Genomic DNA, 12,332 nt, shown 5'->3' with positions numbered 1-12,332 from the left:
TGCAATTCCCTGCATTACGTAAAACATTTTTTTTTAAAAGCATTCTGTGTAGAATGTAGTGCCTATATAGTGTCATTCTCCATAATATAGTGTAGTAAATGTGTGAACAAATGACTTCAGCCGCTTTAGTCCCTTTTACAGCGTAGGGGGGCGAGACACTTCAGACTCTAGAGAGTATTTGATTGGACAGAAAATCTGATGAGAAGCTGAAGTGCATAATGATATCATCAAAACAGTCAATCCATACTGGTGCTAGAGAGACTGTACCTGCACAATGCAAATACCTTCTAAGGGTGAGTTCACACTTGGCATGTTTGGTTCGATTAAAACGAACCCTGGTGCGATTGCTCTGTTACTGCGGTTCATTCAAGTGTGAATGCTGCCATCCAAACCCTGGTGCGCACCAAACCTGAAACGAACTCTAGTGCAGTTCGAATGAAATATGAACGCAACACGGACCAAAGACATGTAAACAAACCAAAAATGGGACACAACGTCACAAGATGCGACCCTAAAAAGGAAAGAATACTCAAGCATGCCTGTTTTTTCTAGTCATCGTGTAGATCAGGGTTCACCAATCTCGGTCCTGGAGGGCCGCTGTCCCTGCAGAGTTTAGCTCCAACCAGCTCCAACACACCTGTTTGAAAGTTTCTAGTATGCCTAGTGAGACCTTGATTAGCTGGTTCAGGTGTGTTTAATTGGGGTTGGAGCTAAACTCTGCAGGACAGCGGCCCTCCAGGACCGAGATTGGTGAACCCTGGTGTAGATGTTGTCCATCACAGTTCAGTACAGGCATCAGAACCACGTCTCCTCACAGAAGATCTTCATTATGTGTGTGACGGAGGGATTCCTGCCACTGTTCCTTTACACATCTAAGCTCTTCACGAGTTCTCAGCTGGTCAAAATACTATCATACGAGCCAACACACATACAACGAGCACATTTATCCCAGCACACAGCATCGTTTTGGACGTTCGGTAAGTTCTGTCTCGAAATATACGTCATGAAAACAGACCAATCAGGTTGTGAATGAATCCCTATGCCTTTAGGTTCGGTGTTAAAATGGCAACGTGAATGCTAAGCGGACCACAACAAATTGTATTTTTTTGGTCCGGACCAAACAACTGAAACTACAAGTCTGAACACACCCTAAATGCGAATTTTGTCATCGTCATGGAGCACACTTGCTTATAGATAAACATAAGATTAGCATATTCATACTAACGGCCAAAAAACGTCAGTTTTGATTTCAGAGGGACTTTCACTTTCAGTCTGTTCATCACAAGAAATGATTGTAGAAGACTTTGAATATAGTGCACAAGTTATTGGAGTCCACATTTACGATATTTTTGTGATGCTTTTCCATCTTTTTTGAAACTTGAAACGGCACAACAAGTGCTCTACTTAAAGTTTCAAAATCATAAATGTCTAGATGTCTATCCCTTTAAACAGAAAGAAAAATAACTGGATGAAAGAATGACCAAAAGGCACTCCTAAATCGATATTTTTCTGCAACAGAGAGATCACACTCAATGAACAACATTGAAATTACCTCTCTGCTTGCAAGGAGCCACTTACATTTGTGCATCTAAACAACCCAAACTTTGATAAGTTTACAAGTAAACAGCAGCTCGTCAGCTTATTGACAACAAACCCTATAGCTGTCATCCACTGATACCAGCCAGCGGTTGTGCATATCTCGTGTTGCTAGGATACAAAGCTTTTCATGTGAATCACTACCGATATGTGATTGGTGTAGTCCTGAAACTATTCCACACAGTCCACACTCTACAAATACTTAAAATATACAATATAGGAGCAGAGCACAGAGAAATACAAGACAGGGATCAATTAAATCATTTACTCTACCAAGAGCCCATTTCTACAAGCACACCTGGTGTGAATATTTAGATGATCATAAAGCTTATTTAACAACAGTTTAAATGCATCACATCACTTTGCTGTAAACATTCACCCAAACATCGAAGTGTTTATCTGTCAGCAGTCATACAGCACAATCCAACTAATCATTTATAATACTTTCTAATGCTCAGCTTGACTGTCAACAAGCAGTAAGGCTAAATCAAGGTAATTAATTAACAAATCTGACAAATATGAAGCAAGGCTGTAATTTTGATACGGATGTGCTATAATAATTCAGCTTAGTTTAAACTGGTCTAGAAAACTGTGCTAACTGTAGTAACATTAATGTGAAACCTGGCAGTTTAAGTAATGATACATTTCTCCATTAAACTGTTTCTAAATACAATGATATATATTTATTTATTTTGAAATAACTGAGAAGAGCAAAACCCATAATGTCAGCAAAAACAAAATAGGAATTAATTATACAAATAATAGAGAGATTCAAGTTTAAAAAGAAAATACAGGTATGTTTTACACCATCTCATGCATTAGATCATACGTCAAATGTTCCAATAATCATAGGTATCAATAAAGATGCTTATTGCACGTGTCAGTTCAATTTGCAGCATGATTCAATTAATTAAAACAAAGTCGTACACACTCACACACACATATATATATATATATATATATATATATATATATATATAATTATTATTATTATTATTATTATTAATATTAATTACAATATACAATAACTCTTGGTAAAAGAATAAGTGTTTTAATAAAAAATAAAATCTATTTCCGTCTACATCCGTGTGTTGATCTGTAACATGAAGCTATTCGCTCACTAATCGGTTCTCAACTCATGACGAGTCAAACACCTGTCTCGGTTACTAAACGAATCAATCATGACCGAGTCGTTTTCATTTAAAAGATCCGACTCAAATGAACAATTCGTTTCTCGAATCGGACATCGCTACTCATCAATCAGACAGACTGCTGTTTACTGATGACGCAACAGCCAAAACTGTTTAGCATGACACACTGTTATCATTTATGTTTACACCAAAATATAATAATTACTACAATGTTACTTCTCTGTAATCATTATGAATAAGAGATCTCCTTTACACAGTTTTATGTCTGTCATTTTTAGTAACAGTGCCGATTAACTAGGAAGTTAACTTACCGTGTTAACTAACGTTAGGTGAATAATGAATGTTTCTAAGAGAACGACTAAACTCCCTAAAAACATTAAGACGCTGTCCAAATTACCTGCATAAAAGTAAAATAAGTCGTGTGCATCTTGCTTTAGACTATCTTGCATTAGTTTCATTATAGATGACAACACGAGACATGTTAAAAGTGTTTAAAAGCGCAGTGCGGCGCGTGCAGTGATGCGCGCGCTCTTGAACGCAGTGTCGTTGCGGTTGAAATAGCATGTAAAAGCATAAACTAATGTAATGCAAGAGAATGATCTGCATGGACATAAGTTTATACACGCGCTCACCTCAGATTAAGAGAGGAAGTGTCCAACCCTGCCGCCGCGAACATAAACACGGTCCAAAGCTGGTGGACAATCTCCGGTCCCCGTCTGGCGAACTATGCTGGGTTTGTCCCGGTATCTGGTGACGTTCCGGTGCATGCAGCACTGCTGGATATATGCTGGGTCCCAGTTGGTAACCAGAAGAGCCAGTGAGCAGCATCGGTGCTGTCAGACTCGGAGGTAAACACTAGGCATTATGGGAATCTGGAGGAGCAACGTGCTGTGTGCACGCGCGGGGTAGAACACAGCGACATCTACAGGGTGCAATAATATTCTTTCATATGGACACAAACAAAAAGTATCATGGCACTAGTGTTTTTATTTGGACATGTTACTATGGTAATAATGCCACGGTGTAGAGTGCCCGTAGTTGCTGAATATGGGTGTTTCTGCAACTACGGGCACTTTTAAGTCCCAGTAGTGATTTTTTAGATTTATGTTCATATCTGTCATCTGATAAATATAAACGGTGTCATTACACACCTTGACAAAAAAAAAAAAATTATGAAGTATGTATAGGTCCAAACACCATTTTTGCTCATGTCCTACAACTGTGATCTTAATGCTGAAATATGAAGGTCAAATTTGATAATTATTTTACAAGTTTAACATAAATATTCCTTTACATCACCTTAAAGTTTTGTTGTTGTTGTTGTTGTTTTATTTAATGATACTCATTTATATGATTTTTATTTTCTTTTTCAGTCCTTACCGCAACACTGAAAAATACTTTTAATATGACATTTGTTTAAAGCCAAACAAATCTAGTTTCTAAGGAAACAGACATGAGCATGTGAGCTCAAGGCTGACACAGATTGAGCCACCCCCATTAGGTCACTCACAATATCCAGAAAAATAAGATAAAGATAATCTTTTCTTCTTAAGTATTTATTGTGGAGTGGACCATTCAGCTTAGTAATTGTGCATTTTAATCTACATTTTGAAAATTAATTTATATTACTGTTGAATACATGTATGTTTGGTCAAAATTGATGAATCAGACCTTGCTAGCTGCCAGTTATCAGCAATATTATAGCAAAAATGTAATTTCCGCAACATGTATTTTACGTGGCGTTTTTGGGTGGTAAAGACCTTGTGTTGCGGTAGAGTCAAATTCACGGTTTATACTGTATATTAAATTGATCGGTCACAACATTAAAACCACTGGCAGGTGTGGTGAATATCATTTGTTATATTATTACAACGTCAGTTCTTGTATTTCATGAGTTGGAAGCAGAAAAAGTTAAAAGATCTGAGTGACTTTGACAAGGGCCAAATGGTGATGCATCAGAGCATCTCCAAAATAGCAGTTCTTGTGGGGTGTTTACAGTATGGTTAGTACCTACCAAAAGTGGTGCAAGGAAGGACAACTGGTGAATTGGCGTCAGGGTCATGGGTGCACAAAACTCATTGATGCACATGGGAACTTGGCTGTCTGGTCCGATCACACAAAGGAGCTATTGTAGCACAACATATATGCTGAAAAACTTAATGCTGACCATGATAGAAAGGTGTCAGAACACTTACCAGCAGACCGGACAACCTGTCCACCACTGAAAGTGCCTACATGATATTAGGAAGGCAGTTTTAGTGTTGTTGCTGATCAGTGTATACTGTAAATATTACATCTATAGTAAACTAAATATAAACGTGCCATTTCTGCAACCCTATGATAGCAAATTAATCTACAATAAGATGACAGAAATGCAGAGAGGTAATGAGAAAAGACCCAGACGGACATGAAGTGTTATGGAAAAAAGCATTAGCCTAAAAAAATTTATACAAATAAAAAAGAGCAGATAAAGAGTGTCTCCCAACTGACAAATCAGAAGACAGTGGAGGATAAACAAAAGAACAAAATACTGAACAAAATACTGAAGGACTCAGATTAGTTTGTTGTTATGATATAAATTCATAAATGAATTAGTTTTTGAAACAAGAAAATCAGTTTGACACGTAATACCTCTACTATCTTTGACAAAATACCTTCTGTTTTTGTCCATTGCTGTTTTTCACAGTAACCTATTGTTAAGGTTACATTATTAACATGTGCCATTAACATACACAAACTGTTATTTCCGCTGCAAGGATTTATTTTAATTATTAATCAGATTTTTGCAAAAAACTCAGTAGAGATGATTTACATGATTTATTTGTCATATTTTATCTTTGGCATGTATGTAAACAATTGATATCTAAGGTCAGCGTTTTTTTAAATGGCATAGAGAAAATCATAAAATGCCCTAATTTTAAATAATGTTTTTAATATCAGTATTTACAAAAATGGACAAATCTTGAAAATAGCATGTAAATGTATTCAATTTGTATAGAAAAAAAAAGTGTATGATATTAACATTACTGTAATGTTATGTAACAAGGACATTTTGTTCGAAAAAGAGATGAAAACAATACAAATGAAACATTTTCGAGATTAAAATCTTAAGAAGTACATTACATTTTTTGTGCATTTTGGAATGTTGGTAGATCACAAAAGGAACACACACTTTCAGACTATATACCCTGAACATCCCAATAATGATATAATAAGACAAGTACAGAATCAATTTTGTCTTTGTGTGCTCTTTCCTAATGAAAAACTTTTGTCCTTGGTGAAGGCTTGCTGTTCAACAAATCACTTTTGAGTTTGATTATAATGCAGTCTATTGTCAGCTGAGCATCTGTGATTTGGTGTAATTATCCAGAAATGCATATTAGATTGCTATTATTATAAAATCGAAGAACTCTTTATCCTGGAAATAACTTGTACGTACAGAAGGTCTTGTTTCTTCAGCAAGAATGGGGTTAGATTGAGTCAAGCTATGTGATGATAATTATACACGCTGTTTAAAGAAAAGGCATTCTTGTGTTGTACAGTTATTTGCAGAAATGCCTTCCCTGTGGTTACAATAAATGTGCAGTATATGAAGAGCCACACTGCACAGCGTTGTCTGTAGCAGGGTTATTATAATTTCCTCAAAACTAAAACCATAAACAATTCCTTGAAACTGAAATAAAAATTAATAAAAAAACAATATAATATGACAAAACTCAAAAAAAAAAAAATAATAATAATAATAATTCAAAATATTAATAAAAACTATAATAGTAGTTTTCATTGTTTTCCGATTTTTCCATGGTTATTCATTGATTTACACATGATGTTCATTTCATTAATTAGTTTCTGTGTATTTAAGCCCTGTGTTTTGTTAAGTTCATTTGTCTGTTACCATTACATATTACTGGTTGTTCTGTTCATGTCTTGCCAAGTCCAAGCATCCTGAGAGTTTTGCTTTTGGAGTTTATGTTGAAAAATTCAGTAACAGTTTAGAATACTGTTCCATCATTAATAAATAATTACACTGGAACAAATGAGTAATGCACTATTAATATTCTAATAACTACTATAACTAACAAGAAACTCTGATCAACTAATTAGTAAGTAATAGTGTTCAGTTGAATGAGGTATAGCTCAGTATTAGATAATCAGCAACTACTATTTTTCATACCTACTACTAAGAACTATGCAGGTTCATAATTTAAATCAATGTATAATTCATTCTAAAATGAAGATCATGGTAACCCACTAGTAATGACTCAAGAATTATCGAATCCTTCAGAAGGAATTACTAATTGTTTGGATCAGTATTCTAAAGTGAAAAGCATGATAACTTTCTAGTGATGACCTAAATCATTGTAAACATGAGGTTTTTGTAAGGTTTCGGATCAACGTCAGCAGGGCATCCCTGGAGATGGCGCAGGGCTGTAAACATCCGGGAGCGGGGGCTGGAGGACTGGCTGAGCTCTGTGGTGATGGTGGCAATAGGAATCCTGACAGAATAATGGTAAGTATGACACAGTCCATGCAGGTCTATGAAGTGAATGAATCATAGTCCGTACCGTTTTTAGAGCTGTCTAGAAACAGCGATGATGAAGTATACCGGGTGGAATAGGGTGGGAGTCAATACCTCCTCAATGAAGTCTATAAGCCAATCCTCGGTTTCCGTTCTCTCGGCCACTGGTCAGACTCAGGCTGGGGTACCTCTTCCAGGGCGATGGCAAGCAATGTCCTCTTGTCCTCGGGCTCTGGCTCTGGCAACCAGCTCTCTGTGGTTGAAGGTGGTAAATCTGACTCTGGGTCTGGCTGTGCTCTGGACCGGGACAGGACGCTCTCCAGACACCTGATGACGGCCTCCCTCAATGGGATGGTGATAATTCACCCAGATCTAGAAAAGTGACTTCAGGGTCTCGTTGTCAAAAGGTTAGGTGACAGCGAGACGGCAAAACCCCCGAAAACGACAAAAAATTGTCAACCGCCAACTGTGCAGCGTACTCCATATTATGGTCCGGTCTTAGGTCACGCAGGAAGGCAGATGAAGATGAAGAATAAAGTTCCAAAACACAAAGTTTAATAATACTATTTCAACAGGCAGGCGAACAGGCAGTAGCAAAACAACCTAAACACAACGGAGACCGGACAAGGAGTGCAGGAATGGGAGCAGCTTAAATAGTGACTCGAACAAGGTAATTTATCTAACACAGCTGAAACAAACAAACTCATAATGACGGGTGACCATGGACACTAAAGAGTGGCGGGAATACAAACAAAGAATCACTGATGAAATACAAACTAAAAGTCTGTGAAAACTAAAAGTCAGTGAAAACTGAACATAATGAGGACAATAATGTACAACAATTCAGTAGCGAAGGGCAACACAGGGCAACGTTGATAAGTTTCTGTGCTCCTGACTGTTTTTTTGTGTGTGAGCGTGCTTCAATGAAAACAGTGCTTTAATATAGAACTACTTGGAACTACCTGTGAAAATGTTTATTCTTGCACAAATTCTAGCCAATCAGAATTGAGTATTCAAACAGACCATGGAAATATAACATTGTCATGGTTTAGGTCCACGAAGATGATGAAAAAGAAGATAAAGATGAAATAGCACTATCTCTTCTAATAAACTTAAAGAAAAAGCAAAAAAAAAAAAAAAAATACAATGATTCAGCGACATAACAGTGTGCATCTTAAACACCAGACAATTAACTGAAGGGCTTAAATACACAAGATAACGAACTAAATGCAAATCTATGTGATCTAATTAATAATCTAATGAATTTTCATGACGACAAAGGAACAAGTGGGAACAGAACAAATGAAACAGGAACATAGATAAACATGAAAAAAACCTTGAAAACAAAACCCGAAAAGACTAAACTGAGCATAACTGTGACAGAACGCCTCCGCTGGGAAGGTGCGTCCTCACACTGTAACAGAATACATGTGGAAGGGAGGGTGAGGGCTCCGGGATGAATCAGGATGAAAGGACACGGTGAAGATGATGGAGGGAGAAGCCAAGGCGGAGCCGACAGGCCGAGGTGGAGCGATGGGAACATTGGCTGGTGGCGGAGCCAGGGGGATCCTCTTGGTTGCGCAGAGCTGGAGACAGGAAGAACCGAATTCACACAACACAGGGGTGTTAGAGAAGTCGAGGGGCTGAAGGGAACTAGCGGAGGCGGGGCTGATGGACTGGCTGAGTTTGGAAGAGGAGGCGGGAGGGGGAGGCTGGGCAACTCTAGAGACACAGGAGACTTTGAGCTGGGAGAAACCAGCGGGGACACAGGAGACTTCAAGCTTAGCGGGACTTGTGGGGATGGGAGAACCAGGAAAGCTTCCACTTCCATTTCCTCAAAAATATAGTATTGGTAGTGGTCAGCTTCAGCTCAGCTTTAGTAGTGGGAGAGCGGACGGGGTCTTCCTCCATACCCTCATACTCCACGAGTAATCCCACGATGACATATGCTGTTGCTGGCTCACACACCTGGTCAGACTCACAGTGGAGCTCGGGCTCTGCGGCAATGATTGGCTCAGTCCTCATTTTGGGCTTTGGCTCGTGCATCGTGGCAGGCTTAAGCCCTCCGTCTGCGATGGGCTCTGGCTTCATGTTCTTGCATGGGGGTGATGGCTGGCTGGGCTCTGGATTTTGCGAGGTGACGATGGGTGTGCCGGGGGCTGGTTGATGGTGATGTTCTACTCTTCAGCTTTGCCCACAGTAAAGGAGGATTTGTCCACCCACAACAAAGTTGATGTACTCCTCAAAACTCCAGAAGGTTTCCACCTCAGGAAGCAGATGTCCTCATCCAGTCCACACCAAAAACCTTCCATGAGGGTGAGGCCAAACAAACTCCTGTAAAATTCTGCCACTCTGAAAATAATGAATAATTCCCCCTCTTAGTCCCTTTCAGCTTCTAACAGTTGATCGCTGCTTTATCCATTTTTGGAGCAATATCTTTTAATAGCAATATCTATTACAATAAACGTCAAGAAAAGCAAACAATACAATGAAAATAATACAAAGCAAACTGTTACATGTAATCAGTGATGTAACAGTGTGCATCTCAACACAAACAACACCAGACAATTAACAGAATAAACTGAAGGGCTTAAATACACAAGATAATGAACTAAATGCAAACAGGTGCAATTTAATTAATCACATAGGCCTAATGAATTTTCTTGACAACCAAGGAACAAACGGAAACATAGAACAAAGGAAACAGGAACAAAGATATACAGACTACAAGTCTTTGAAAACAAAACCCAAACAGACTAAAGTAAGCAGACTAAGCATATATATACACACACTTACACACATACATAGTGTACACACACACACACACACACCATGGTCATTAACATTCGTTGATAAATTGTAAACAATAAAACGATGAATGTGTATTAGGTACATTTTTATTTCAACTAAATGGCCAGAGAGGCATTCTTACACTCAGCATGGATCCTGCAGCACACATAAACACAGTTAATTCTGGTAGCCTTTTCTTCTGTGCTATGTAATTAATCATCATGAGGTTTTTAAAACCATAAACATAGTGAATCTAATGTAGCTCTGAAATAGAGCAGAGAGCACAAGGCCAACAAGAAAAAGCTCCTCAAGTCCTGAACAGATCACACCCCTCATGATTTATTGCTCTACGATGTTCCTTATTTTTGTAGCTGCTACAAAAGAGCTCATAAATTCCCTTTGTTTTGTTCTTGATCATGAGCTTTAAAGGCTGAAAAAATGTATACCTTAATACTCTCTCTCTTTCATGTACTATATATATATATACTATATACAAGAACAACATTCTTCTATGACTTTATCTTCTGCAGCAGAACTATTTTATACATTGTGACGTGTCTTTTAACCTACAAAAGAGGTTCCTCTGTGATTTATGGTGTGAAATCACAAGGATTAAGAGACGGATTCAATAAAGGAATTGAGAAAAGAGGAAAAATATGGAAGCACAAAGACTTGCGCATACAATTGTTCTCATTTGTCATACAAAGTCCACAGACAATACTGCACTGGGAGGCTGGACTATTGATGAACAGCAAACAATTAATCTTCAAACAAATTGTTTTTGTCCCCCCCCTCACACACACACACACACACACACACACATACATAAATCTAACAAAATCTAGCAACAAAATAAAACCATTTTCTGGTGGGGGTAAGAAAAATAAAATACTTTAAAGTTATCTTTCAAGTTTAAGTATATGTACTGGTAATGATTTTGTGCATGCATTTTACCAAAAAATAACTTGCAGTGTTTGGTCAGAAAGATATGCAACATGGTCGGTCAATTGCAATATCACAGCATATTTCCCATGAAAACAGTGATGTTTATATGTGACCCTGGATCACAAAACCAGTCATAAGTCGCATAAGTCGGGTATATTTGTGGCAATAGCCAACATAACATTGTATGGGTCAAAATTATCGATTTTTCTTTATGCCAAAAATCATTAGGATATTAAGTAAAGATCATGATCCATGAAGATATTTAGTAAATTTCCTACCTTAAATATATCAATATATCTCGGCCAAATATTGTCCTATCCTAACAAACCATACATCAATGGAAAGCTTATGTATTCAGCTTTCAGATGATCTATAAATCTATAAATCAAAAAAAAATAACCCTTTGTTTTGTGTTTTGTGGTCCAGGGTCACATACAAGGATATGAAAACTTTGTTCAGGAAAAAACAGCCTGAGGTACAAAACTAGAAAATCACTAACTAAACATACAGAGGAAGAGAAGATGTGTAGGATCCAGTTTTTCAAGGAAAAGACTGTACACACCAGGTTCCCCATGGCAAACAAAACTCAAATGTTTGATGGGTGGGAGTGTTGCTGTGTGAGAAACTGGATACAAGCATCTCTCAATAACTTGTTTTGAGGTGTAAGTGTGTGTGTGTGTGTGTGTGTGTGTGTGTGTGTGTGTGTGTGTGTGTGTGTGTGTGTGTGTGTGTGTGTGTGTGTGTGTGTGTGTGTGTGTGTGTGTGCACAGGTTTATATTACATTGTGGGCTGTGTACACATCTGAATGCATTCTGACAGAATGTATACACATCTGACCAAATGTCCCCACAAGGAAAGTAAAACCTGAGATCCCATTGTGGTCCCCTGCACGAGGGAAATGGATTAATAAACATACTAAATGATGTTTTTTTATGTGAAGTTTTCTGTGATGTGTATAGGTTTAGGGGTATGGAATAGAAAATACAGTATAAAAATCATTACATGGAGAGTCCCCACAAAGATAGCGAAACCGAGTATGAGTGTGTGTTAAGATAATGGCCCCTTGCGTTGGTGTCCAGGTGCTTTGAGTAGGAACAGATGTACTTCATAACGAACCTAAAAGGAAAAATAACTCAGAGAAACAAGGAGAACGAGCCAAGCCTGCATCGGCTGTCTGAGTCCTCATTAAGAAAAGGACATGGGAATAGTCCATTGGTTACCTAACCAGGTGAGCTGGTACTCAATCACTTCACTTCATCAGAGACTAAGGACTGCTAATGCTCAGTCCAGATTCAGTTGCAGACATCTGCACAAAATCAAAAAATAACAAA

General features: G+C 38.0%; 1 protein-coding gene across 2 annotated transcripts in view; it reads right to left on the bottom strand.

Annotated features, from left to right (window-relative positions):
• The window catches only part of enox2 (ecto-NOX disulfide-thiol exchanger 2), a 241,139-nt gene extending 237,528 nt beyond the window's left edge, over positions 1 to 3,611 (bottom strand). For both annotated transcript variants that reach the window (XM_079892876.1, XM_079892878.1), the window contains exon 1: positions 3,380 to 3,611. The gene's annotated coding sequence lies outside the window, so the exon portion shown is untranslated. The remainder of the gene's footprint in view (positions 1 to 3,379) is intronic.
• Positions 3,612 to 12,332: the final 8,721 nt, after the last annotated feature.

This window comes from Squalius cephalus (assembly GCF_949319135.1).
Source record: "Squalius cephalus genome assembly, chromosome: 14".
In the NCBI taxonomy this organism is placed as follows: domain Eukaryota; kingdom Metazoa; phylum Chordata; class Actinopteri; order Cypriniformes; family Leuciscidae; genus Squalius; species Squalius cephalus.
The sequence above is the reverse complement of the archived record's forward strand: the minus strand, read 5'-3'. Positions and strand labels throughout refer to the sequence as shown.